Source organism: Suncus etruscus, chromosome 14 (assembly GCF_024139225.1).
Source record: "Suncus etruscus isolate mSunEtr1 chromosome 14, mSunEtr1.pri.cur, whole genome shotgun sequence".
NCBI lineage: Eukaryota > Metazoa > Chordata > Mammalia > Eulipotyphla > Soricidae > Suncus > Suncus etruscus.
The window spans coordinates 55,298,544-55,322,225 of record NC_064861.1 but is presented as its reverse complement, the minus strand read 5'-3'; the positions used below and the strand labels follow the sequence as shown (position 1 = coordinate 55,322,225).

The window sequence follows — 23,682 nt, the reverse complement described above, 5'->3', positions numbered from 1 at the left end:
ATTTACTTATTATTGGTGGAGAAAACTTCAGAGCGTTTAGTATGAGTATGGTCTGATATGATGCTTTGGGAACAAAATGCTTTAGAGGATTTTCAAATTTGGAAACATTTGAAGTTTTTTTGGTCCAGATTATTTCTTGTTCCTAGTGTTATTATATAGAAAGCAGAAGCATATATATATATATATATATATATATATATACATTTTTGAAAAAGTTGTCTTCTTTTGACCACCTATATCAGTGTAGCTTAGATTCTTAGTTATTAAACATGTATGACTCTAGGGCTCTACTCCAAAAATAATGAAAAAATTTTTGAGGGCTTTGTATGGGATTCTGTTTGCAATTCTAGTGACTCGGACACATACTGAAGTGTGAGAACATGCAGACTGGCAGACAGACATATGAAAACAAGTTAGTGTGGAGGTTTATATTTATATTTATATTATATAATATATATTATATATTTATATTTATGTGGATATATTAATGCTTACAAATATATGTACTTGCTCAAATTGTAAAGATAATATGAAGTAAAGTACTGATTTGATAAAATGCTCAACTCTCTGGAGAAAGTTGGTCCTTTACTGTGGTGCAAAGATTTATTTTTAATTTTTAAAGAAAATAATGCTTTTTGGTAAGTTATTACAAACATTTCAAAAAGCCAAACTTCATAGTTAAGGTAAAACAGATAGGAATAAAATTATGAAAACACTGGAAAATTAATTTTTTTCAATATTCAGGTAATAAAGTTTTTAGACACAAACAACAAAATGTTATGTGTGGCTAACCTATACTCCCAATTTTAAGACCTCAATAGTCAACCAATTTTATTTGAAATAATGATATAATTATTTTTGTTAATTTTATTTATTTATTTTTGTCCCCCATTTACGATACATACCAGGCAAAGGGCCTGGTTTGAGGTGTATATGGGGAGCATTTACTGTACCCTCTTTCTATACAGTCAGTGTAAAGAACACAGCCTGTGGTAAGCATTGGGAGGCCTTATCTTTTCTATTCTTTTCTTTATGAGAACAAGCAGTGCTGGCAGGGATGTGGAGAAAAGGAACTCTTATTCACTGCTGGTGGGAATGCCGTCTAGTCCAACTATTGTAGAAAGCAATATGGAGATTTCTCCAAAAGCTGGAAGTTGAGCTCCCATATGATCCATCTATACCACTCATAGGGATATATCCTAGGAACACAAAAATACAATACAAAAATCCCCTTCTCACACCTATAGTCATTGCAGCACTGTTTACAACAGCCAGACTCTGGAAACAGCCTAGATGCCCATTAATAGATGAATGGCTAAAGAAACTATGGTGCATATATACAATGGAATATTATGCAGCCATCAGGAGAGATGAAGTCATAAATTTTCCTATACATGGATGTATATGGAATCTATTATGCTGAGTGAAATAAGTCAGAGGGAGATAGATAAACAAAGAATGGTCTCACTTATCTATAGGTTTTGAGAAAAATGAAAAACATTTGTGTAATGATTCTCAGAGACAAAATAAAGGAGGACTGGAGAGTCCAGTTCCCAACATGAGCTCTCACAGGGATTGTTCAGTGCAGTTACAGAAATAATTACACTGAGTACTGTCATAACAAAATGTGACTGAATGAGGGAAGTAGAAAAAAGCCTGTCTAGAGTACAGGACAGTGTGGGGTGTGGAGGAAGGACACTTCGGATATTTTTGTTAATTTGAAATCATCATTTAATTTTTTTGTTTTTAGCTAAATTTAAGTAGTGTCAAAACATATTTTCAAAATGGACCAAGCATGAATTGGACCTTTTATCCAGGCTTCCCTCAGCCTCCTTCTGGATTTCTGTGCCACCACTGATCATCTGCCCCTGGGGGTCAGCCAAGATTGTGTCTGGGAGGGAATAAGGAAACACATGTCTAATCCCTTCTACCAAATACAAAAGGGGCCTTCTTTTGGGTCTTTTCTCAGTTTCCTTCCAGGTCCCAGTGCCATTGCTGATCTTTTGCTCCCTGGGGAGAGTCAGGTTTGTGTCTGGGCAGGAGCAGTGGAACACTGAAACTCCCACCCTAATCCCCTTCACCAAGCGCAAACGAGGCCTTCCCTCAGCCTTCTTCTGGGTTCTAGTGCCATTACTGAAATCCCCTACTTCTCATCAGTTCTTCATTTCCCATATTGCACAAACACATAAGCATCTACGCGAAGTTTTTTCAATTTTATCTTAGCGTTCTTGGCAGATTGGATATAGCACTTCTTTCTCTTAGAATGCATATAGCTTAAAACCCAGTTGAAAAAATTCAAAGAACTACTATATATATTTTATCATACTTAGACAACCTTGTTATTTTAGAAAAATACATATTTTCAAAATGGTAGAATACACATTTAGCACATTTTAATTGGTCATATATTCTTTCTGAATAGAGCATAGTAATATATTCCTATAAATTTTGCTTGAATATTGTTGCATTTTTAGTTTATCAACATGAGTATATAATACAAAAGAAAAAAATTATATGAGATCTACATTTCAAAGTCCATGATTTCATACCTTGCCATTGCTATAATGAGAATATATATGAAATATATTTCCTTCCAAAAATTATAAGTATATATATATATTATATATATATATATATATATATATATATATATATATATATATATATATATATATATATACATTCCAAAACAGTGTTAAGAAGGCTTCTGCATTCATACTGGTAATTGTCAATCAATTACACATTTCTTTAATGTAAGAAGCTAAGGATGTGGTGCTGTCTCACAGATCCTGTGATGCTGGAGATTATCCAGATCACCTTAGAAATTTTTGGGTTTTCCAGAGATATACCCAGCAATACTCTGGGGACTATGTCATGCTACATATGGATCTGCCACAGGATCGAGGGTTAGCCACAGGCAAGGCATAACATTAACACCTGTATTTTCACTGGCCCTAATATAATGTATTTCAATTATACTGGAGACCAATTATTTTTCATTGTTTGTCACAAAGTTCTGTTAATCAAGAACCACAACTTGGGAAAATAATGTAGCAGAGTGATTCTAGATTTCAATCGACAATTTTTTGTTGAATATTTCTTTTTCTTTAAATTTTTTTGTCTTTATTTAAACACCTTGATTACAAATATGATTGTAGTTGGGTTTCAGACATGTAAAGAACAACCCCCTTCACCAGTGCATCATTCCTATCCCCAGTGTCCCAAATCTTCCTCCTCCCTACCCCACCCCCACCTGTACTCTAGACAGGCTTTCTACTTTGCTCATTCATTCACATTGTTATGATAGTTCTCAATCGAAAATTTAAAAAATGACAATTTCTTTATTTAAGCACTGTGGTTACAGAAATATTTATAGTTGGGTTTCAGTCATAGAATGTACACTGCCATTCACCAGTGCAACTATCTCACTTTTTAAATTAAAGTATTTAAATATACCCTTAAAAACTACAATTCTGTAGAGAATATGATCAATAGAATCCACAAAATAGGAAAAAGATTTTATCTGTTTTCTTCATTAGTATATTTCATTTGTTTGACCCATACTGTTAATTGCAATAAGCTCAGTTGTGGATGTAGAATGAAAAGTGGTAGAAATGTTAAGTTCTATGAGATATAATCTCTTAGAACATAACAATTGCCACAAATTTCATTTGTTTTTTTGAGACAGTGATTATTATAATTTATGATAAAACATTCAATAAATCGCCTACTGATTGTTTTAGTTAAAGAAAAATTGGTGGATTTTTTATAAAACAATTTTCATTAAATCACACTATATATTAACATATATATTTTTTAAATAGAAAAAGTCTTACAGTGAATATTTAGAGAGGGGACAGAACACAGCAGTAATTATTTGTGAAAGAGTATTTATTTATAGTTGGGTATCTAACCTAAATGGCACTCAGCTCACTTCAATGCAGAAATGAGATTACATAGTCTATACCTACTTTGGCAGGTTTTCAGATTAATAAAACTGTCTTGGAAGGGAGTTGATAAAAGCTTGTCATCTTGGTTTTTCATGGGATAAAAGGTTGAGTAGGAAATGTCAATTAAAGGACTACTCAAAAAGTGTTATTGTGATATTTCAATAGGTGGATAACATAATAGAGTTTACTTTTTGGATGACTGGCAGCTATACTTGGGTGTGCTCAGGGTTTAAACTTTTGGATCTGTGCCCAGGGATGACTACTGGCAGTGCTCTGGAGACTGTTTGTAGTGAAAGGGATTGGACTTAAATTGCCTGTATTAAAAGTAAGTGTTGAAAACATTTAATTTTGAGTTAACAATAGTTAAATTATTCTTGGTAAATTTTACTTAAATCATCAGTGAAAGCCATAAAATGAAATTTTCTTGTACAAGCATGTATATTCAAAGAGAAATGTGACAATTCATATAATAAAGAACAGCAAGTAACTTCACTCACATGACAATGGTCCCTGACTATCAATCTAAATGAATAGAAATTTCCATTATATCATATCAAGAAAGAATAGAATACTACTAATAACTCAACAGTCTTGATAATAGATTTTTATTTCCTAAAAGAAAGTGTTCAGTTGAGTTAATTCATTGATTATAACCATGTTTGCCCTAGTAAGACTCTTCGTAAAGACTAGTAAGGATTCCTCTAAGTCATGAATATTCTCATGAGTAAATAATCTAAACACAGGCTGGAGTGATAGCACAGCAGGAAGGCATTTGCATTGCATGTGGCCAACCTAGGTTTGATCCCCAGAATGCCATATGGTGGTCCCCCAAATCTGCCAGGATTAATCTCTGAGTGCAGAGCCAGGAGTAACCACTGAGTATTGCTGGGTATGGCCCAAAAATAGGAAAAATATTCAATATAAAGTTAGAAATGATTTAAAATCATTAAATAACTAATGCAAATGATTTTAGACTCTAATACATAGACCTCAAAAAACATAAAGGCATTACTTTTTAATTTTTTAATCTAAACCAAAGTTATTCATAGCTGGGTTTCAGAACCGGTACCAACACCAATCAAACTCTCTTCATTTTTTCTATAATACACCTCCCATTCCACCCCAGATTGCCAGCATAGCAGGCCCATTTTTTATTTTGGTTCTTCAAGTTTGGGTCTCATGATCTCATTATTGTTGACTCTGGCTTGGATATTTTGTTTTGTCTTTACTAATACCATCAATGCACCTGAGATCCCTTGGCCCTAAAAGAATCACTCTTATAAAATGTGATCCCTAATGGTCATATCTCATCCTTTGCAGTGATGCTGACAAAATGTGATTTCTCTCTCTCTTTCCTAAATTACTTTCACTTTGAACATTCTACTTTTATTTTCTAAGTTATTACATGAGACCCTCTTTCTGAAATGTCTTCTGAAGGCTACAATAGAAGACCTCATGGACGGTGCCATCACAAAGGCAATCCAGAGTTCCTTTATGGGGAGAACTCAGAAACAGGCAGTAAGAGAAATAGTCTCTGAAGGCACTGGCAAGGGTCAGTGGCATCCCCACTGTACTGTGGAATAGGGTTTTCAAAAAAGAAGAGAGAGACGTTCTGAAAGTTACTGGAGTGACTAAAAGAGGTGGCCATGGAAGCTCAGTCCTCCTGTAACTTCAACTCATTATAGTTCTCCAAGAAGTCAGATAGACACATCGAAGACCAAAGGCTTGGGGGACTAGCCAAATCATGGGTTTAAAGCAACACAGTTTGTTCCTAAACAATATAGATGTATTGAAACAAGGGGACCTGTCTATTTAGTGAGAAGTGAGAAAAGGTGTTCAAAGGGAAAACTTTCAGACACAGAGAAGACAATTGGAATGATATTAGAAAATGAGAGTAGGAGGGGACACCAGCAAGAACCCGATTTATTTGAAGAAGTGTCAGCCTGACTTTGCCTGGGTGGTGGAAGCAAAGGCTTACTTAGAAGGAAATTATCAATACTTGAGACCAAAGAAAAACTTTGCTCAGCCAAAGAAAGGGATAAAATGAGGACATGAAAAAGGAAATCAGTAATGCACTAGGTGTTGGTCCTAAGGATGAGATCCTAAGTAGTGTTTTCAAACTGTCAATCACTTGGGGAGATATCCAGACCTTGAAGAACTATCACTGGCTTAATAATGAAGTCATCCATTTTTATATTAATCTTCTAGTGGAAAGAAACAAAATAACCAAGACTATCCAGCACTTCATGTTTTCAGTACTTTTTCCAACCCTAAATTAAAATCTGATGGTCACCAAGCAATAAAATGATGGACCAAAGGGGTCAATCTCTCTCTCTTTTTTTTTTTTTTGAACAGAAACTTATCTTGGTGCCTATTCATTGAAAGGTACATTGGAGCCTAATGGTGATAATCCTAATGAAAAAGTGTCTTAAATATCTGGATGGGAAAAAAGGGCCATAGGATCTGTGAGATTCTCCTTCAGTATTTACAAAATGAAAGTAAGACCAAAAGAAATACTGATCTGAATCTTCTGGATTGGACATTCGCACTATAGCATGAAACCACATGAGATTCCCCAACAGTTGAATGGAACTGAATGTAGAATCTTTACTTGTAAATATGCAAATTGTATCTCTAGGGACAAACCGATCACATTCGCTCAGTACCAGATGCCTATTTTCCGGAAGAAGATGATGTGGGAAATCCTTCACCAACAGTTGCTGTGAGAATGTCCTTCTGGGAACTCTTTTTCACTGCTGGTGGGAATGCTGTCTAGTCCAACCTTTATGGAAAGCAATTTGGAGATTCCTCCACAAACTGGAAATTGAGCTCCCATACAATCCAGCTATCCCACTCCTAGGACTATACCCAAGGAACACACAAATACAATACAAAAATACCTTCCTCACACCTATATCCGTTGCAATGCTATTTACAATAGCCAGACTCTGGAAACAACCAAGATTCCCTTCAACAGATGAGTGGCTAAAGAAATGTGGTGCATATACACAATGGAATACTATGCAGCAATCAGGAGAGATGAAGTAATGAAATTTTCCTGTACATGGATGTACATGGAATCTATTATGCTGAGTCAGAGGGATAAAGACACAGAATGGTTTCATTCATCTATGGGTTTTAAGAAAAATGAAAGACATTTTTAACAGTATCTCAGAGACAAGAGAGATGAGGGCTGGTAGGTACAGCTCATGACATGAAGCTCACCACATAGAGTGATTAGTACAGTTAGAGAAATAACTAAACTGAAAACTATCATAACAATGTGAATGAATGAGGGAAGTAGAAAGCCTGTCTCGAGTACAGGTGTGGGTGGGGTGGGGAGGAGGGAGATCTGGGAAATTGGTGGTGGGAATCTTCTGGTGAGGGGGTGTGTTCTTTACATGATTGTAATCATACAACTACAATCATATTTGTAATCACGGTGTTTAAATAAAGATAATTAAATAAAAGAGAGAATGTCCTTCTGGTCTCTAACTGCTGGTGGTTCTTTCATGAACAGATGTTTCCATATACCTCATGCATTGTGGGTAAAGAAGTCCCCGCCTCACATCTGTTCTCCAAGGTACTGAAGTGCATGGAGGTTTCTTACTGCACTTCACTCGACATGGTTAAGGGCTGCTTGCAACCTTGTTCATCAGGTTATGCCTGCTCGGAGCCTTGGACCGTTCTGCCCACACAAGAACAAACGCTAATTAATACTTTTATTTTAATTTTTTATTTTTGTGCAAAATGAAGGATTTATTCTGTGATTTCTTTTTTGTGTGTTTCTTCACGTATATTTATCTGCTCACCCATTTGGAAAACATCATTGGCAGTAGTCATATTCTGCTGCTCTTTCTTTCTCTGTTAACTCTACATATCTTGTTTGAACTATTTATTTCTGAAAAAATGTTAACACAACTGTCAGAGTCTACCAAAGATCAGGAGGGGAAATGTTTCTGGGGGAGGAAGGAAGTATTCCTTTACCTTCTTTCATGCTGGAGCAGCAATTGCCAACTTGAAGCTCATTTTTTGGTTTTTGGAGGCTTGCCTTTCAGAGGAATCTTACACAGCCAGATTGGCACCGGATTCTGCCAAAGCATAATCATGACCAACAAGCTCTGGCCAGCTGAGTAGCTTTGGAGGAGTATGTAGTCCTCAAAGAGAGAGACTTCCTGGTGATGTGGCTACTCTTGCAACTGTATCTGAAATAACTGTAAAACCTGAATTTTCATTGACATCCAGATCTGAATTAAGTATAAACTCAAATTTGTGACCCTTGGCCTGAGCTGTTTTATTTAATAAGATACTACTCGTTTTAAAGCTAGTTTTCTCTCAAATTTTTTTTAATTATATGTATATATATATATATATATAAAGTTGAAATTAAGTCTTTTATTCATTAGACTGCCCACTGCAATTTCTGGAAGAAAATTTAATACTTGGCTCTGAGTTGCCAGTTCTCCAATAATCTATTTTGCATATGAAACTTTGTATTTAACTCTTGTTTTTGGTTGTTCATTGAAAACCTTACAGTTATGGTTATGCATTTTTAATTTAGAAAGTTTATAAAGTTGGTCAGCACCTATTTTTCAAGATCTAGTGCCTCGTGTTGTTTTTCCAATGTTATAAAAGGTTGTGTCTCAGAACCTGAAAAAAAATATCAGAACTCATCTTCAGTAGACAACTACTGTAAAGATATATTTCATTTTAGAGTTTTAATACTATAAATGGGCACATTTATATTTATTAAAATAATATGAATTCACATGTTGGAATAATTTTTTTTAATCTCAGAAGGCATCCTATTATTGCTTTTTACTGTATTAGAATTAATATGGTGTTAATATTGTTTAAAAATCACCACCACGAAGCTTTTTTTAAAAATATTTTTTCTTGTAACCAAAGTGAATTACAAATATTTCACAGTAATATATATATATATATATATATATATATATATATATATATATTTGGTTTTTGGGTCACACCCGGCAGTGCTCAGGGATTACTCCTGGCTCTATGCTCAGAAATTGCCCCTGGCAGGCACAGGGGACCATATGGGATGCTGGGATTCGAACCACAGTCCTCCTGCATGAAAGGCAAACGCCTTACCTTCGTGCTATCTCTCCGTCTCCTTCACATTAATATTTAAGGTAGATAGTGACAATGAAGCAGGGCCATTTCTAAAACCAGCATTGTTCTCCCGCCACTCCTGTTCCCAGCATGCATTCTATATCTCCTTCTTTTGCCCCCTTGGACTGGTAGTGTAACTGCTCCCCTCTGTGAATATTGGTAGCTTGTTTTACATTGGGTATCCATTCTGTTGTCACTGACTTTGGTTTGGTATTTAAATCTGATTATTTTTTATTTCCACTCAATGTTCATATGACTGTTTGGTCCTGGTACCTTTCAATTTTATTTCTCCTTAATTCATGAGTCAGAACAAGATGATTCTAGTTATGTGGTTCTGTTGGGGAAAACATGAAAAACAAACAACAACAACAACAATAACAAAACCAAAACTAGGAGGATTTCATCTAGAGGTTATCAATATCAATTTAAAATAAGAAAATCAAAACAAAAACAAAACAAAAACAAAAAAACAAAAAAACCCCAGAAAATCCCAGCAACTTCCAAAAAAAGTTCCCAGCTACTAAATACAATAACCATCATATAATAACCAAAAGAGCAAAAGAAAATAAAAAGAAAAAAGGGTAAAGAAAAAATAGGAAACAGAGGAAAAAGGAAAAAATAAATAAGAAGAGAAAGAAAAAAAAAGACAAAGAAAGGAGGGCTGGTGCAGCAAGGTTTTTCATTTTATTTTTTTTTATTATTTCATAGGCACAGTAAGTATTGGGGAAATTAAAAAGGGAATTTCCTTGGCTTAAGAGATACAGGGTTTCTCTGCCCTTGAGGCATACTGCCATGGGAACAACTATAGGCTCTAAACATGCTCATTTTCACACCCCGAGGTCTTTTTTTTTTTAAAGAAAAATCATTTTATTTATGAAATATTTATTTAGGAGAGATGAGATAAACAATAATAAAATTTCTATGAAATAAAATTTAAAAAATATATGCCCCAATTGGTGTATCAGAGATTCTAGAATTAAAATGCAGGCCTCTTACTTTTGCAAAATTAGTTTATACTATTTTTTTTTTAAGAAATGGAAAATGCCATAGAAGTGTTAATGCATGCTAAGCTATTATCAAGGGCAAAGATCTTGAAACTTTTGTTAGTCTTCTTTCTGTCTTATCATGTGGCCTTTTGGTCCTTCTGAACTTTCTCTTTTCCTGAAAGGACCTAGTATTATCTGAATTGGTCATTGAGGTCTCAGTTGCAGCATTTTTTTTAAGTTTTATTTTGATCATAGTGGCTTACATATCTTTCACAGTAGTATTTTAGGTGCATATTAACATTGAATCAGGAGAATTCCCATCACCAAATTTGTCCTCCCCCCTTCCCTGTTCCCTTTCTGCAACCCATATCTCCCACCATCACCCGCTGAGCTGCTAGAGTAGGTGGTCCCCTCTTTGTCTAACTTACTATCAGTGATCATATATCGTATGATCCTGGTGCCCTCCCTTGTTTCTCCTTCTATTTGAGAGGCTGAGCTAGATAAATCGAATTATGTGGTTTTGTTTGAGAGAAAGAAAAGCAATAGAATGGGGTAAAGAATAAGAAGAAAAAAATTTAAAAAATTAAAATATGTTATGGGTGATTGTCCTTCCACTGTAACTTTACCTTTTCCTCTTTCTTTGCACCTTTGTTCTCATAATTAAAAATTTAAAATATTTAAAAAAAGCATGAGAAATAAACTTTTGCATATATGAAAAAAAGTAAAAGAAAAATAAATTAAAAAAAAAGTAATCAAAGAAAATAAATGATGGCTACATTTACATTTTGAATAAACTCACTAAGAGGTATTATTATTGAGGTATTAAACATACAGAGGACATATAGGCATACCTACTAAGTCTTCTGAGATATTCGTGTGTGTGTGTGTGTGTGTGTGTGTGTGTGTGTGTGTGTGTGTGTGTGTGTGGTGAAATCCAGGGCTCCTTCTCATCCCATGCTGTGGTCTTAATGAGTTTGGGAAATGATTTGCAGCAGTAAGGGATCAGGTCACCACTAAGTTTTTACTGCTTTAGTTTACTATTTTATTATTCATTTTTTTAAGATTTGTACTATTATTCACTTATGTACATATACCAGAATTTTTTTTAACCACTCACCTGTTGGACATGTAGGTCCCTTTTTGGCGACCAATTCATATATTGGCTATGATAAATAGTGCTACAATAATAGAGGTGTGCAGAACTCTTTTCACATTAACAACAGTACTTTTGGGATAGATGGGAAGATGTACAATTGTTGTGTCCTATGTAGTCTTACTTTCAATTTTTTGAAAAATGTTTATACTTCCTTCATAGATGCCAAATTACTTTTTCACCAACAGTGAGTGGTAGTTTCTTTTCTACCACACCCATTATATCTCTTATTCTTTTCTTTCTGATATATTCCACTATCACCTGTGTGAGGAAGCATTTCCTAATGACAATGAACAATTTCCATTCAGGGGTCCTCAAACTTTTTAAACAGGGAGCCAGTTCACTGTCCTTCAGACTGTTGGAGGGCCAAATTATAGTAAAAACAAAAATTATGAACAAATTTCTATGCACACTGCATATATCTTATTTAGAAATGAAGAAAAAAATGGGAATAAATACAATATGTGGCCCGCGGGCCGTAGTTTGAGGACTGTAGACCATCTGTCTGTCTTCTTTGAGGAAGTGTCTATTCACATTCTCACCCTATTTCTTCACAAGTGGTTGAAAGTTTTTTTTTGTATTGAGCTTGGAAATAATTTTTGTATCTTTAATTCTATCCCTTTAATAGATGTTTATTGTGTAAATATTTTGATTTTAAGTATTATGTGTGTTTTAAGGGTACCTTTTCATGCCTTCTTAAGGTACATTACAACAACCCAGATGCCTGACAACATATGAATGGCTAAAGAAACTGTGATACATCTACACAATGAAATACTATGCAGCTGTCAGAAAAATGAAGTTATGAACTTTTCCTATACATAGATGAACATGGAAATTATTCTGCTGAGTGAAATGAGTCAGAGAGAGCGATAATTACAGAATAGTCTCATTCATATGTGGAGTTTAAGAAAAATAAGACAGTATGGTAATAATACCCTGAGACAATAGAAATGAGGACAGGAAGGGCCAGCCAATGATATGAAGCTTACCACAAAGACTGGTGAGTGCAATTAGAGAAATAACTACACCCACAACTATCATGACAATGGTAATTAGTGAGAAAAATAGAAGGCTTGCCTCAAAGACAGGCAGGGGTGGGAGAGGAGAGAGATGGGGAGCATTGGTGTTAGGAAGGTTGCACTGTTGAAGGGGTGAACTTTTTGTGACTGAAATCCAACAAAAAACACTTTTGTAACATAGTGCTTAATGGGAATGTTGCAGTAGTGAAGAGGGGTGTTCTGTTTATGACTGAAACCCAACTGCAATCATGCTTGTAATTATGGTTCTTAAATAAAGATTTTATTAAAAAAAGATATTAAAAATTCAAAATTTCATAATTGGAAAGGATTATATGTTATGTTGAAAATGCCATAATTGGGAAAGGAGATACATTTATAACTGGACAAATTCAGAATATTGCAGGAAAAAATGCGTGTGAGATTTGAGAAGCAAAGCAAGAAAACAGAAGAACAACAAAAATCATTCCCTGTGTACTTAGACAGAAGAGATAGGATGTTAGATATGGAAAGAGAGAGTAGTATCAAATTGGTGAAAAGCACAATACTCTGTGATAATGGGATATTGGTTTCATATATATATTTGAGAAAAAGTTATTCTATTATACATTATGGAGAATAGTTTGAAAAGTTGAATGTGTATGTTAGCAGAAATATATAACTTTTCAACATACAAAATTCTAATACCGCAGTCCTAAATTTTTTAGTTTCTTAAATTCATGAATATTATTAATAGGCACACAAGTAAGCATGTCAGAATAAACATTGGAACATTGGTGGGACACTTATAGTCCAAATCTGAAAAATTTAATTGTTCTCATTAATTGTTATTTATAATAGCTAATATAAATAATAACTAATTAGAACACTATTTTTCTGATTTGGACTATGTGTTTTCTACCTATGTTTACTCTGCAACATGTTATTATTAGTTAGATAAAGTAACTAATGAGTACACATGGGGAATTATTTTTTATTAAACCAAGAAGTGTGCTTCCTTGGTTATAACTTCTCCAAAATTGAGTCTGAGTCAAAACTATGAGTGGGACTGGTGAGAGGAGCAAATATAGAGTAGAATATGAAGAGACTGCAATAAATTAATTTATTCTGAGGGGATTAAATCCACTGGGAACTATTCAATTGCCTCCTTCACAAAAATCATTCTGATGGTTGCTTTAAACAATTTTTGTAAGTAGCATTTTTTGAAGTATATTATGGAATTCTGTATCCTTAGCAAAAGGGAAAAAATTTCATTGCCTCATAAGGAAAAAGTGATTTAAAAGAATAGATAGTTCCAGATTTGAATAAAATGAAGTAGCACCATATGCACTTGTGAAAGTCTGGAATCTGAAAGAAAGGGTAAAGAAGGTTAGTGGTGTAAATTTGGTAAACACAGAGGTAGGTGTGATAGATAGCATCCTAGGGATAAATAAATAGAAAAAATAATGGGACAGAGAAAACCAACTGTGAGAAAAGGAAAACTAGAGAGAAATTTGTCATTCTAACTTATCAAAAAGGGTTGAATGGGAGGAGAATGAATCTGGGATTCAATTCACTTTGTATTTTTTGACAAATCAGGAAGGGGAAGTCTCATCACCTATACATAAAAATAAACAGAAAGGATTCATACTTTCTAGGCCAGGCAAATTCTCAATTTATAAATACTATAGAGAGAGCCTCAAGACAGGGTTTGATCCATAGTTGTACTTTCAACGTAATTGTTACCTTTTTTTTTTTTTTTTGGTTTTGGTTTTGATTTTTAGGCCACACCCGTTTGATACTCAGGGGTTATTCCTGGGTATGCGCTCAGAAATCGCCCCTGGCTTGGGGGGACCATATGGGATGCCGGGGGATTGATGCTAGCGCTTGCAAGGCAGACACCCTACCTCTAGCACCAGCTTCCAGGCCCCATAATTGTTACTTTTTAAAGAATGTTCCAATAGTAGAAGGAGAAAGTTTTGATGAAGCCAAATAATCTATGCGAGAAAGGTAATGGTTAGACATCGCAATGGTTGAAATTTGGGTCATGTAAAAAAGTTTATTGGCTCAAGAAAAGGTAGCAAAGCATTGTTCTTAGGAATAGAATGTACAGAATGGATATTGCAGGTCATGCTGAATATATAAATGAACTTGAGAAGCAACTAAGAGGAGATCTGAAATAACACAGCAACTTTTCTTTTTTTTTAAAATATATTTTTTATTTAAGTAACATGATCATATTTGGGTTACAGTCATAACCAGAACACCCCCCTTCACCAGTGCAACATTACCCCCTCCCCCCTTCCCTTCCCCTGCCTGTATTCGAGACAGGCATTCTACTACAGTAATTTGTTTTTAAGTTCAGTAAGTTGTATTTTTTTTTCTAAAAGGAAAAGAGTAAAAAAAATATAGTAAAGGTGTGATAGTGGCAATCGCCAATGTTTGCATAGGTCCAGAAAAATGGAGAAAATGGAAAAAAAATCCTTGACCTGACTACAAAAAGGCCTCACCCCAGAAGTTTATTAGCATAAGACAGACTCTGGGTTCCAGGCATACCAGTCCATACAACTCGAGTCATTCTCAAGGTCCCGGTGAAACTTTTTCACACTTTAGCCATTGTTGGTATCAGACTTATTTTTAAAGACTCTGGATTCTGTGCATTTCTTTCATCGATGTCAGGCTGATGTGGAGCATTCTCTAGTTTCAGCATATCATTAAATGCGGAGCGATCTGCCCTGCATGCAGACTGTTGCTGAGTCGCCTGGATGTTGGGAGCACTCTTTGGAGTAAGTCAATGCCAAAGCAGTGGTAGGTCTTCTCTGGTAGAGGCTTGGATCCTGGTAATGTTAAAGACAATTGTGGTTGTTTCCATAAATGGTATCCATTGTGCAGGTGTGTGTGGACAATGCCCATTCTTCTGAGGCCTGAGCCAAATCATTATGCCAATGTTCAGGGTAAAAGGCCTAATTACATTACCAAATTTGTGTTCCCATCTCTATTAGATAAGAACTTGTTTGCATATGTATTATTTTCTCATTTTAATGTGCCTATGCAAAAGAGAAGCAATGCCACAAGATATTGTTGGTGCATCTGGGGGCTGACGAATAAAGTCCAACATTTCCCATAACTTGGTATAAACGTGAAATCTATACAGAGTTATTCTTATACCAGTATTGCTTATAAAACAGATCTCACAGGGGGAAAATCAAACAATCAAATAACTAATCTAGTGGGCAAAATTGTCACTATATAAGGATAGTCGAAAAGAGTTATAGATGTTAAGGGAATACATCTGAGATATACAAAAGAGATACATGTGACACTTTTATATTTTAAAAAAAAAATAAAGAAAACAAGGGTATTTGAAGACAACAGATGATAGTTGAGTTTGAGTCATGTTTTGCAGAATTATGGAACCCTACATTGTCCTTGAACTAGGGGTTTTGCTGAAGCTGATTCCGGTATCATGCAACAGTCCATAGTTTGATGGGGGCATAAGGGGCCACCAAGCATGGGTCAACAGGCGTGTTGGTTGTAGTTATTTGTAGATGCATGAGCTGGGGAGCGAGAGGGTGTCTTTCAATGAGGAGCTGGATGGTGGTGTTGGGGCAGAGGTCAGTCTTGGTGTCTACCCAATTAGGAACAGAAAAAAAGAGGCACGGCTTTCCTGGCATGTGCCCTCTGCTGGGTCAAACTGCGAGCTCCCTCTCCAGTTTGAAAATTGAAAGGGGAGGGGTTTCCCTCCTCTGCCCGTCCCCCCAGGGCCCAAATTGCCAGGGCCGGCCATGAAGACCCACCTGGTGTGGGGGGTCCCAGTCTCCTGGCCCAAGTGTTCAGTCCAGGATATCTGTGGCCTGCTGTCTGACCAGCGACCATGACATACCAGAAAAAAAGAGGGACGGCTTTCCTGACATGTGTGCTCTGCATACAGCAACTTTTCTATTAACCAGGAATCATAGCTCATTATCCAAAGGACAGAAACATGGGACAGAAAATCTATTTCTAAAGCCAAGAACAGGAACAAAGATTTCTCTTTTAGAGGTGGGGAGAATATATACATATATGTATCATGTATATGTATGGTAAAGTATTTAGTAATATAAAACTTAAAGTTCCATTATGATTTTAGCATATGAATTATCTATTCAATTTTACTCTTATTATTTCCTTTCATTTTATTAGCCTTGCCTTGCTCTTGTTAAATATATAAAGTATATGTACACATATATCAATATGAATATATTTGATTATATGATTTTTATTTCTAATCTGTATTTTAAATTGTGTCTAGTTTTATGTATGAAACAAATAGACATTAAAATTACTTAGATTTATTGATTGCCATTATCAGAAGAGAATAAGATACTGACAGAATGATATTAGATTAAATTTTATGCATGATATTCAGTTTGGTGAATTTTAGGACTATGAAAACTAATGTAGTGTTTCAGTGAGAAAATAAATTTATATATATATATTTCTTTGTTTTTTTTTATGTTGATTTTTTTGGCCATCCCAATTGATGCTCAGGGCTTTCTCCTAGCGAGAGAGATCCCTAGTGCTTAGGGATCATTTTTGGGTATTCCCAAATGTGGTGCCAAGGATTGAATTCAAATCAACTGCATGCAAAGCAAGTGCGCTACCTACTGCACAATCTCATAAACCCCTGTATATTTGTACTTTTTATTGCATACCTGTGTTCTGAAAATTGTTCCCATATTACATAAGACCCTGTGGTTTAATAAACAGGCCATTTGCAAAGAAAGTGTGGGCAAAACCTAAGAAAATTTCGGAGTTTTCTGAAAAGGTAATGAATAACAGAGAAGGTTATGAATAACAGTGACATATCTTAGGAGCAATACCGCTCTGGCATTCAGTATAAATGGAAGAATAAGAAGAAATCAGAAATAAAAAATTTTAGATGAGATACACTTGAGTGATTGTTAGTCTAGAAAGCATCAGTAGAAATCAATACTTGGATTTTATTCTTCTCTCTAATCTCCAGACCTTCTTCACCTCATTCCATCAGAAAGCCAGAGAGCAAAGTGAATCTATATCTTAAGCCTGACTCCTATACTTGAAGCAGAGGGACTGGTGGTGGTGGTGGTGGTGGTGGTGATGTGTGTGTGTGCGTGTGTGTGTTGGGGTGGCGTTCTGTGTATGTGAGAGATTAGATGGGGAGATAAAAGAGAACTTTTCTAGCACAGAGAGAAAATTAAATTACTATAGAATGTAAAAGATGGAGCTAAAACACGGGATCTCTTAGCTCAGTGTCTCAGATAATTAAGTCATTCCTTAAAAAAGAATATACTGGTACTTTTACATTCATCCATTTAAATTAGATTTTTTTTGTCAATTCAATACTTTTTCTTTTTCGAGCTATAGAAATGTTTAATTATCTTTAGTAGATAGTGTTCTAATTTATACTTAATTTAAAGTGCATGGTAGAATACTAATTTTATGGGGTATGACCTTTTATTTATTTATGAATGCTCCATCTTTGTAATATCCCTCATGTGGTGTTGATGTAGGAGATATTTTCCCCATAACTTCTTTTTCTCCAAATGCTATATTTTGAAAAAGAATAAAAAGTTTTGAAGGAAACATAAAAATGTAATATCAGTGTATTTATTACAAAAATAGACTGGATATTATACTTCTAAGTTATCTGATTTTTTTAGTATCTGATTTTCCTCTGGGTTACTTAAAATTAAACTTATTTTACATGATTCATTATTAAATATTTTATTGCCTATTACCTAAGAACATTTGCATACTAAACCATAAGCCATGATCACACATAGGTTATGCAATACTTAATGATTCCATAATATTGTGAGTTAGTAATCTACATTTCAATTTCCACATTTCATTTGATTCCAAATATCTTGTATACATCTTTTTCCCATTTAATTCAATATATTAACAAGTGTCACACATCACCTTTGCTTACTGTATCTCTTTAATTTCTTTTCATTTAAGAAGGGCATCTGTCTTTAAACAATAGCTCTTTTTTTAGCACAACACTGATGTTTAATAGTTCAAGATAATATATTGTAAAATAGCCCACCGAGTCTATATGTTTCTGTAAAAATTGCCTTTTTTTGGGGGGGGGCTACACCCAGCGGTGCTCAGGGGTTACTCCTGCTCAGAAATAGCTCCTGGCAGGCACTGGGGACCATATGGGACACCGGGATTCGAACCAACTACCTTTGATCCTGGATCGGCAGCTTGCAGGGCAAACACTGCTCTCTCCCGGGCCATAAAAATTGCTTTTTAAAAACTACGAAGTGTTGGGCCAGAGCAATAGCACAAGTTAAGGCATCCTCCTTGTAGGTGGACAACCTGTGCACAATCCTCAGCACCTCCTATGGACCCCTTAGCCTGCCAAAGTAATTTATGAGTGCAGAGTCAGGATATCCCTTAGTACCACTAGGTGTGGCCTGAAAAATAAACAAACAAAACAAACCATGAAATGTTTGCACATCCTTTTTTCTTTATAGTGTTGCATGCCTCAAAGCATATTAAAAATAAAGAAATGAAGACAAAAAGTAGGGTGTAAAGGGGAAGAGGAAAAGGAACAACTATATGGATGAAAGATAAGTGAGCACAAAATTTACCATAAACAAGAATTTAATTTCAGTAATATATTCTAAAATCCAGCCTAATGAAGCGATACTACTAAATTTAACTGAGAAAGATGACATCAAATAAGTGATCCCTTATATAAAAGACAGAGCTCTTATACCTTTCTCTGAGGGAATCATCTGATAGTTCCTTTTTAATATTATAATATCTGAGTTCTTGATGTTTGCAGAGGTAACTGGATATAATGGATTTAGTAATGTTTTTAGAAGGATTTCAATGATTAATTTGGGTTCTTAGAGGTGCTTAGGGAAATTAGTTCTTGTTCTTCCTTTAACTTTTTTCACTATTTCTGTATAATAACTGGGCAGTTTATTATGATTCTTAAAAATGCTAAAACATTTCATCTTTAAAGAATTTCATTGTCCTAGAAAATTTAAATGTGTGACATTTTCATTTGTTGAGAACACACATGGAAAATAATTCTCAGAACAATTGACTGGGGCCAAATCATCTTCTAATATTCAAACAGGAATGACTAAATTATAGCCATTCTCTTAGAAATCTTTCAAATTTGGGGGTAAATATCATTGTTTATTTTAAGGGGTGATACATTGCTGTGCTGAGCTTAGTCTTAGTGCCCAGGTGAGGCAAGGGCTTTACCTGTTTTAATAAATCTCTCACCTAGGAATTAAAAATTCCTTTAGAATTAAAATAACCTGACATATCCTTTATAATACAATTTTGAAAGAATTTAGAAAAAATATGATTATTGGGTCAAATTCTATGAGTTTATGAAGCAAATTAATGTATTTGAAAAATGTGTTGAATAAATGGCAAGTTAAAATGTTTTATTCTTTGTTGTCTAGACAGTAAAATTCTAAATACATTACAGTGAATGTCACATTCACTGTGTACTAATTACATTAGCAATTTATTTTTTAAATTTGACAGAATTTAGTAATGTTGATCTTGTTCTTTGTGTTACTCCTGAGCATTGACAAGGATAACAGAATTGTAATAAAATATGATTTTTTTCCTCTTCCTCCTTGCTATATCCACATTTAATGGTAGTAAATATAGGAACATTTAATTTTTACTATCTGAAAGATAATCTACTGCCTTTTCTAGAATTAAATGGTGTGGGTCTGTAAACTGTACCAGGATACTCCATATCAAGGATATGTTGCACCCCTTCCTATGTTTCTGAAGCTACTTAGATAATATACTCAGTTCTCTCTTTCTCAAAATACATATCAATCACCATGAAGCCACATTGAAGGGTGAGTTTTACTTGACACAAAGAAAAACATTTTTCACTGGCTTAATGAATTAGAACCTTTTATTTTTTTTTTTAAAGAAAACAGTTGCTGTGAATATAAGCATTTGCTGTTGACTAAATGGATAAAGACTGTTGATAAATAGCTAAGACTGCATACAGGTACAAAGACTGTCATCAGCTGACTCCATGAGAGAGATCATCTAGTCTCTATTGTGCCTTCCAGATGAACAGAGATGAAAGACAGAAGGTTGGGTGTCAGTTGATTGTGTTCCTTTAAAGTTTTTCTTCAACCCTATGGAATAACTACTTGTACATCACTGGCCAGAAAAGGTCAAAAGAGTAAACTCAGTGGAAAGGAAAGCAAGGGATCTTTCTTTAATGGGTAGGTGGTTCACACTCTTTTGCTTTGTACCTTAATATTAAAATATGTATGGAATAGCAATCTTGTTCTTGGTAGAGAGATCATCCAAGCTCACCAATCCTAGAATTGCTTCCAAATATAGAAAGTAGAATGTGAAGACATTTGATTTGATTTTTAGCCAACATATATAAACATATAGATAATCCTGGAATAGGAGCAACTCAATTGAGATAGTTTCTTGAGACTTGATACCGCTAACTCCATTATATTCACTGATAATAAAATATTGTTTTTAATAATCTTTTGAAATTGATACATCAGCAAAATACTTAATGGGCTGTATGGTAGATTCATTAGCAATTTCCACTCATTATTGATTAGCTTTCAGAATCTAGCAAGACCAAGGTAACTGACTCATAGGTATTAAGTGGTTGCGAACAAATAGAAAACAATGCCCCCTGTGCCCATTAAATATAATTACTAGACACTCATAAATCATTGACTTGGAAAGTTCTGTTTCTTAAAGTTGTATAGTTTAATTTTCTCAGGTTTACATATGAAGAAACTGAAGCTAAATAGAAGAGGGACAATGTCAAGGTAAAAACACCTATCTATAGAATAGACAGAAGTAAAATAATTCCATCTGCCTAATTCAAGTCTAAATTTACCTTGAAATTTCTTATTCACTTTTTCATTTATATCTATTAGTGAAGCTATCATTATGTTAACAGTTGGGTAACTTCTGATCATATGTCAGTATTTTTCATAGGTTCAAACACAGAATATATTTAACAATTTCAAATGCAAATATAGATATAATTGCAAGGAATTTTGAGATGATATCTCATAAATATGCCTTATTTCAATAAATTTAAGCTTTATATTTAAGCTTTGAAAGATACTTTTTTGAAATTAAGTGAAAAGTTTTATCCATATAGTTACTGGTTGACATATTTACAGTATTGTAATTTACTGAAAAGATTTTATGGTAGAAATTTAGGATAATAGCAAAGTCTACCAATTAAAGTTGAATTTACTTAGACTCATAAATCAAAAAATATATATCTATATATTTTAAAATATGAGGATATTAATATGCAAAAAAGTAAAGTGAATAAAAATACTACTATTTGAAGGAAATAAAAAGGGACATATATTTTATTTCTAATATGATAAAAAGGACAACGGTGGAGGGAATGTTGCATTGATGATAGGGGTGTCTTCTTATATGACTGAAACCCAACCACAATCATGCTTGTAACCAAGGTGTTTAAATTAAGTTAAAGGTGTTAAATTAAGGTGTTCAATTAAAAATAATAATTAGTATAATTCTAAAATATTTAGAATATCACAGAAACAGGAAACAGAATTTACAAATAATGACACTAGCACATTTATGATACTTCAAATAACAAATGTTACTATTCAATAACAAAAATAGCTTCTTTATCTAGTAGAGACAAGGATTACTATTAGCACATTTATGATACTTCAAATAACAAATGTTACTATTTAATAACAAAAATAGCTTCTTTATCTAGTAGAGACAAGGATTATTAGAAGCACTAAATGTAGCATATAAAATGTCCACATGCCAGTTTGATATGACACCCTGACAATGAGGAATTGGCAACAGCTTGATCTAAGAACATGTTGTCTTACCTCACCATGATAAGATGAAACCAGAAGACATGTCATATTTTAATCTGTGCAAAAGCCAAGATCACTAAATGTAGAAGACTGTGACAAACATGAGTGGGCAGAACTTATTCTGGGACAAATAAAAAAGTCCCTAGTCTAGGCTTTGGCCTACGATCTCTACAACAACCAAGATATGTAATTCCAGAGGTCTGACTGTGAGAACTGCAATTGAGCAGAACTTCTGGAAACATAATGAAAGACAACATTCTAGGCTTGTACCTAGGATCCATGCAAAAATCAAGACCACCAACTACAGAAGATTGATTAAAACAACAGTGATGAGCCATTGAATCTTATTTGCCAGGATTTTGTTGAGGATCTTTGCATCTGCATTCATCAGTGACATTGGTCTGTAATTTTCTTTTTTGGTAGTAACTCTGTCTGGTTTAGGTATCAAGGTGATGTTGGCTTCATAAAAGCTATTTGGAAGTGTTCCTGTTTTTTCGATTTCATGAAAGAGTCTTGCCAGGATTGGTAGTAGTTCCTCTTGGAAGGTTTGAAACAATTCATTAGTGAATCCATCTGGGACTGGGCTTTTGTTTTTGGGCAGACATTTGATTACTGGGATTCGAACCAATGACCTCCTGCATGATAGGCAAACGCCTTACCTCCATGCTATCTCTCTGGCCCCTATATTAATAATTTTTAAAAATGTATGGCTTTAAAGTGTCCTTGCTATAAAAAGCTTTTTTTATAACTAAAACTCAACTTAAAACGTGTTTGTAATCATGTGCTTAAATAAAGATATTATTAAAAAATAAAAACTTAAAAAATAAAAAAACCTTCCTTACACCTATATTTATTGCAGCACTATTTACCATAGCACTCTCTGGATACAACCAAGATGCCCTTCAACAGATGAATGGCTAAAGAAACTGTGGTACATATACACAATGGAATATTATGCAGCCGTCAGGAGAGATGAAGTCATGAAATTTTCATATACATGGATATTCGTGGAATCTATTATGCTGAGTGAAATATGTCAGAGAAAAGACAAAGACGGAGAATGTTCTCACTCATCTATGGGTTTTAAGAAAAATAAAAGACATGTCTCATCAATTTTCAGAGACTAAAGAGAAGAGGGCTGGACGTTACAGCCCACCTTATGAACCTCACCACAAAGAGTGATGAGTTTAGTTAGAGAAATAACTACATTGTGAACTATCCTAACAATGAGAATATATGAGAGAAATAGAAGCCTGTCTAGAGTACAGGTGGGGACGGGGAGGGGAGGAGGGATATTTGGGACATTGGTGGTAGGAATGTTACACTAGTGATGGGGGAGTGTCATCTTATATGACTGAAGCCAAACCACAATCATGTTTGTAACCAAAGTGTTTAAATACAAAATATTAAAAAAAAAAACAGTGGTGGAACAGAACTTTTAGAACCATAAGGAAAGACTCCACCATAGGCTCCATCCTATGAAATGTGTAAATACCAGTGGCCTGATTTCATCATCCATGATTGAGCGGATAGTTTCCACACACCACAAAAGGACCTATGGGAGAGTAAATAAACAGGTAC

At 34.5% G+C, this 23,682-nt stretch overlaps 1 non-coding gene and 1 pseudogene across 1 annotated transcript; one reads left to right on the top strand and one right to left on the bottom strand.

The window, feature by feature from the left end:
• Positions 1-879: 879 nt before the first annotated feature.
• On the bottom strand, positions 880-1,009 carry LOC126028789 (small nucleolar RNA SNORA51). The gene has a single exon (XR_007502502.1). It is a non-coding gene; the product is annotated as a small nucleolar RNA SNORA51 (small nucleolar RNA).
• A 4,365-nt stretch (positions 1,010-5,374) lies between these two features.
• Positions 5,375-6,676, top strand: LOC126028429 (sentrin-specific protease 2-like; annotated as a pseudogene).
• Positions 6,677-23,682: the final 17,006 nt, after the last annotated feature.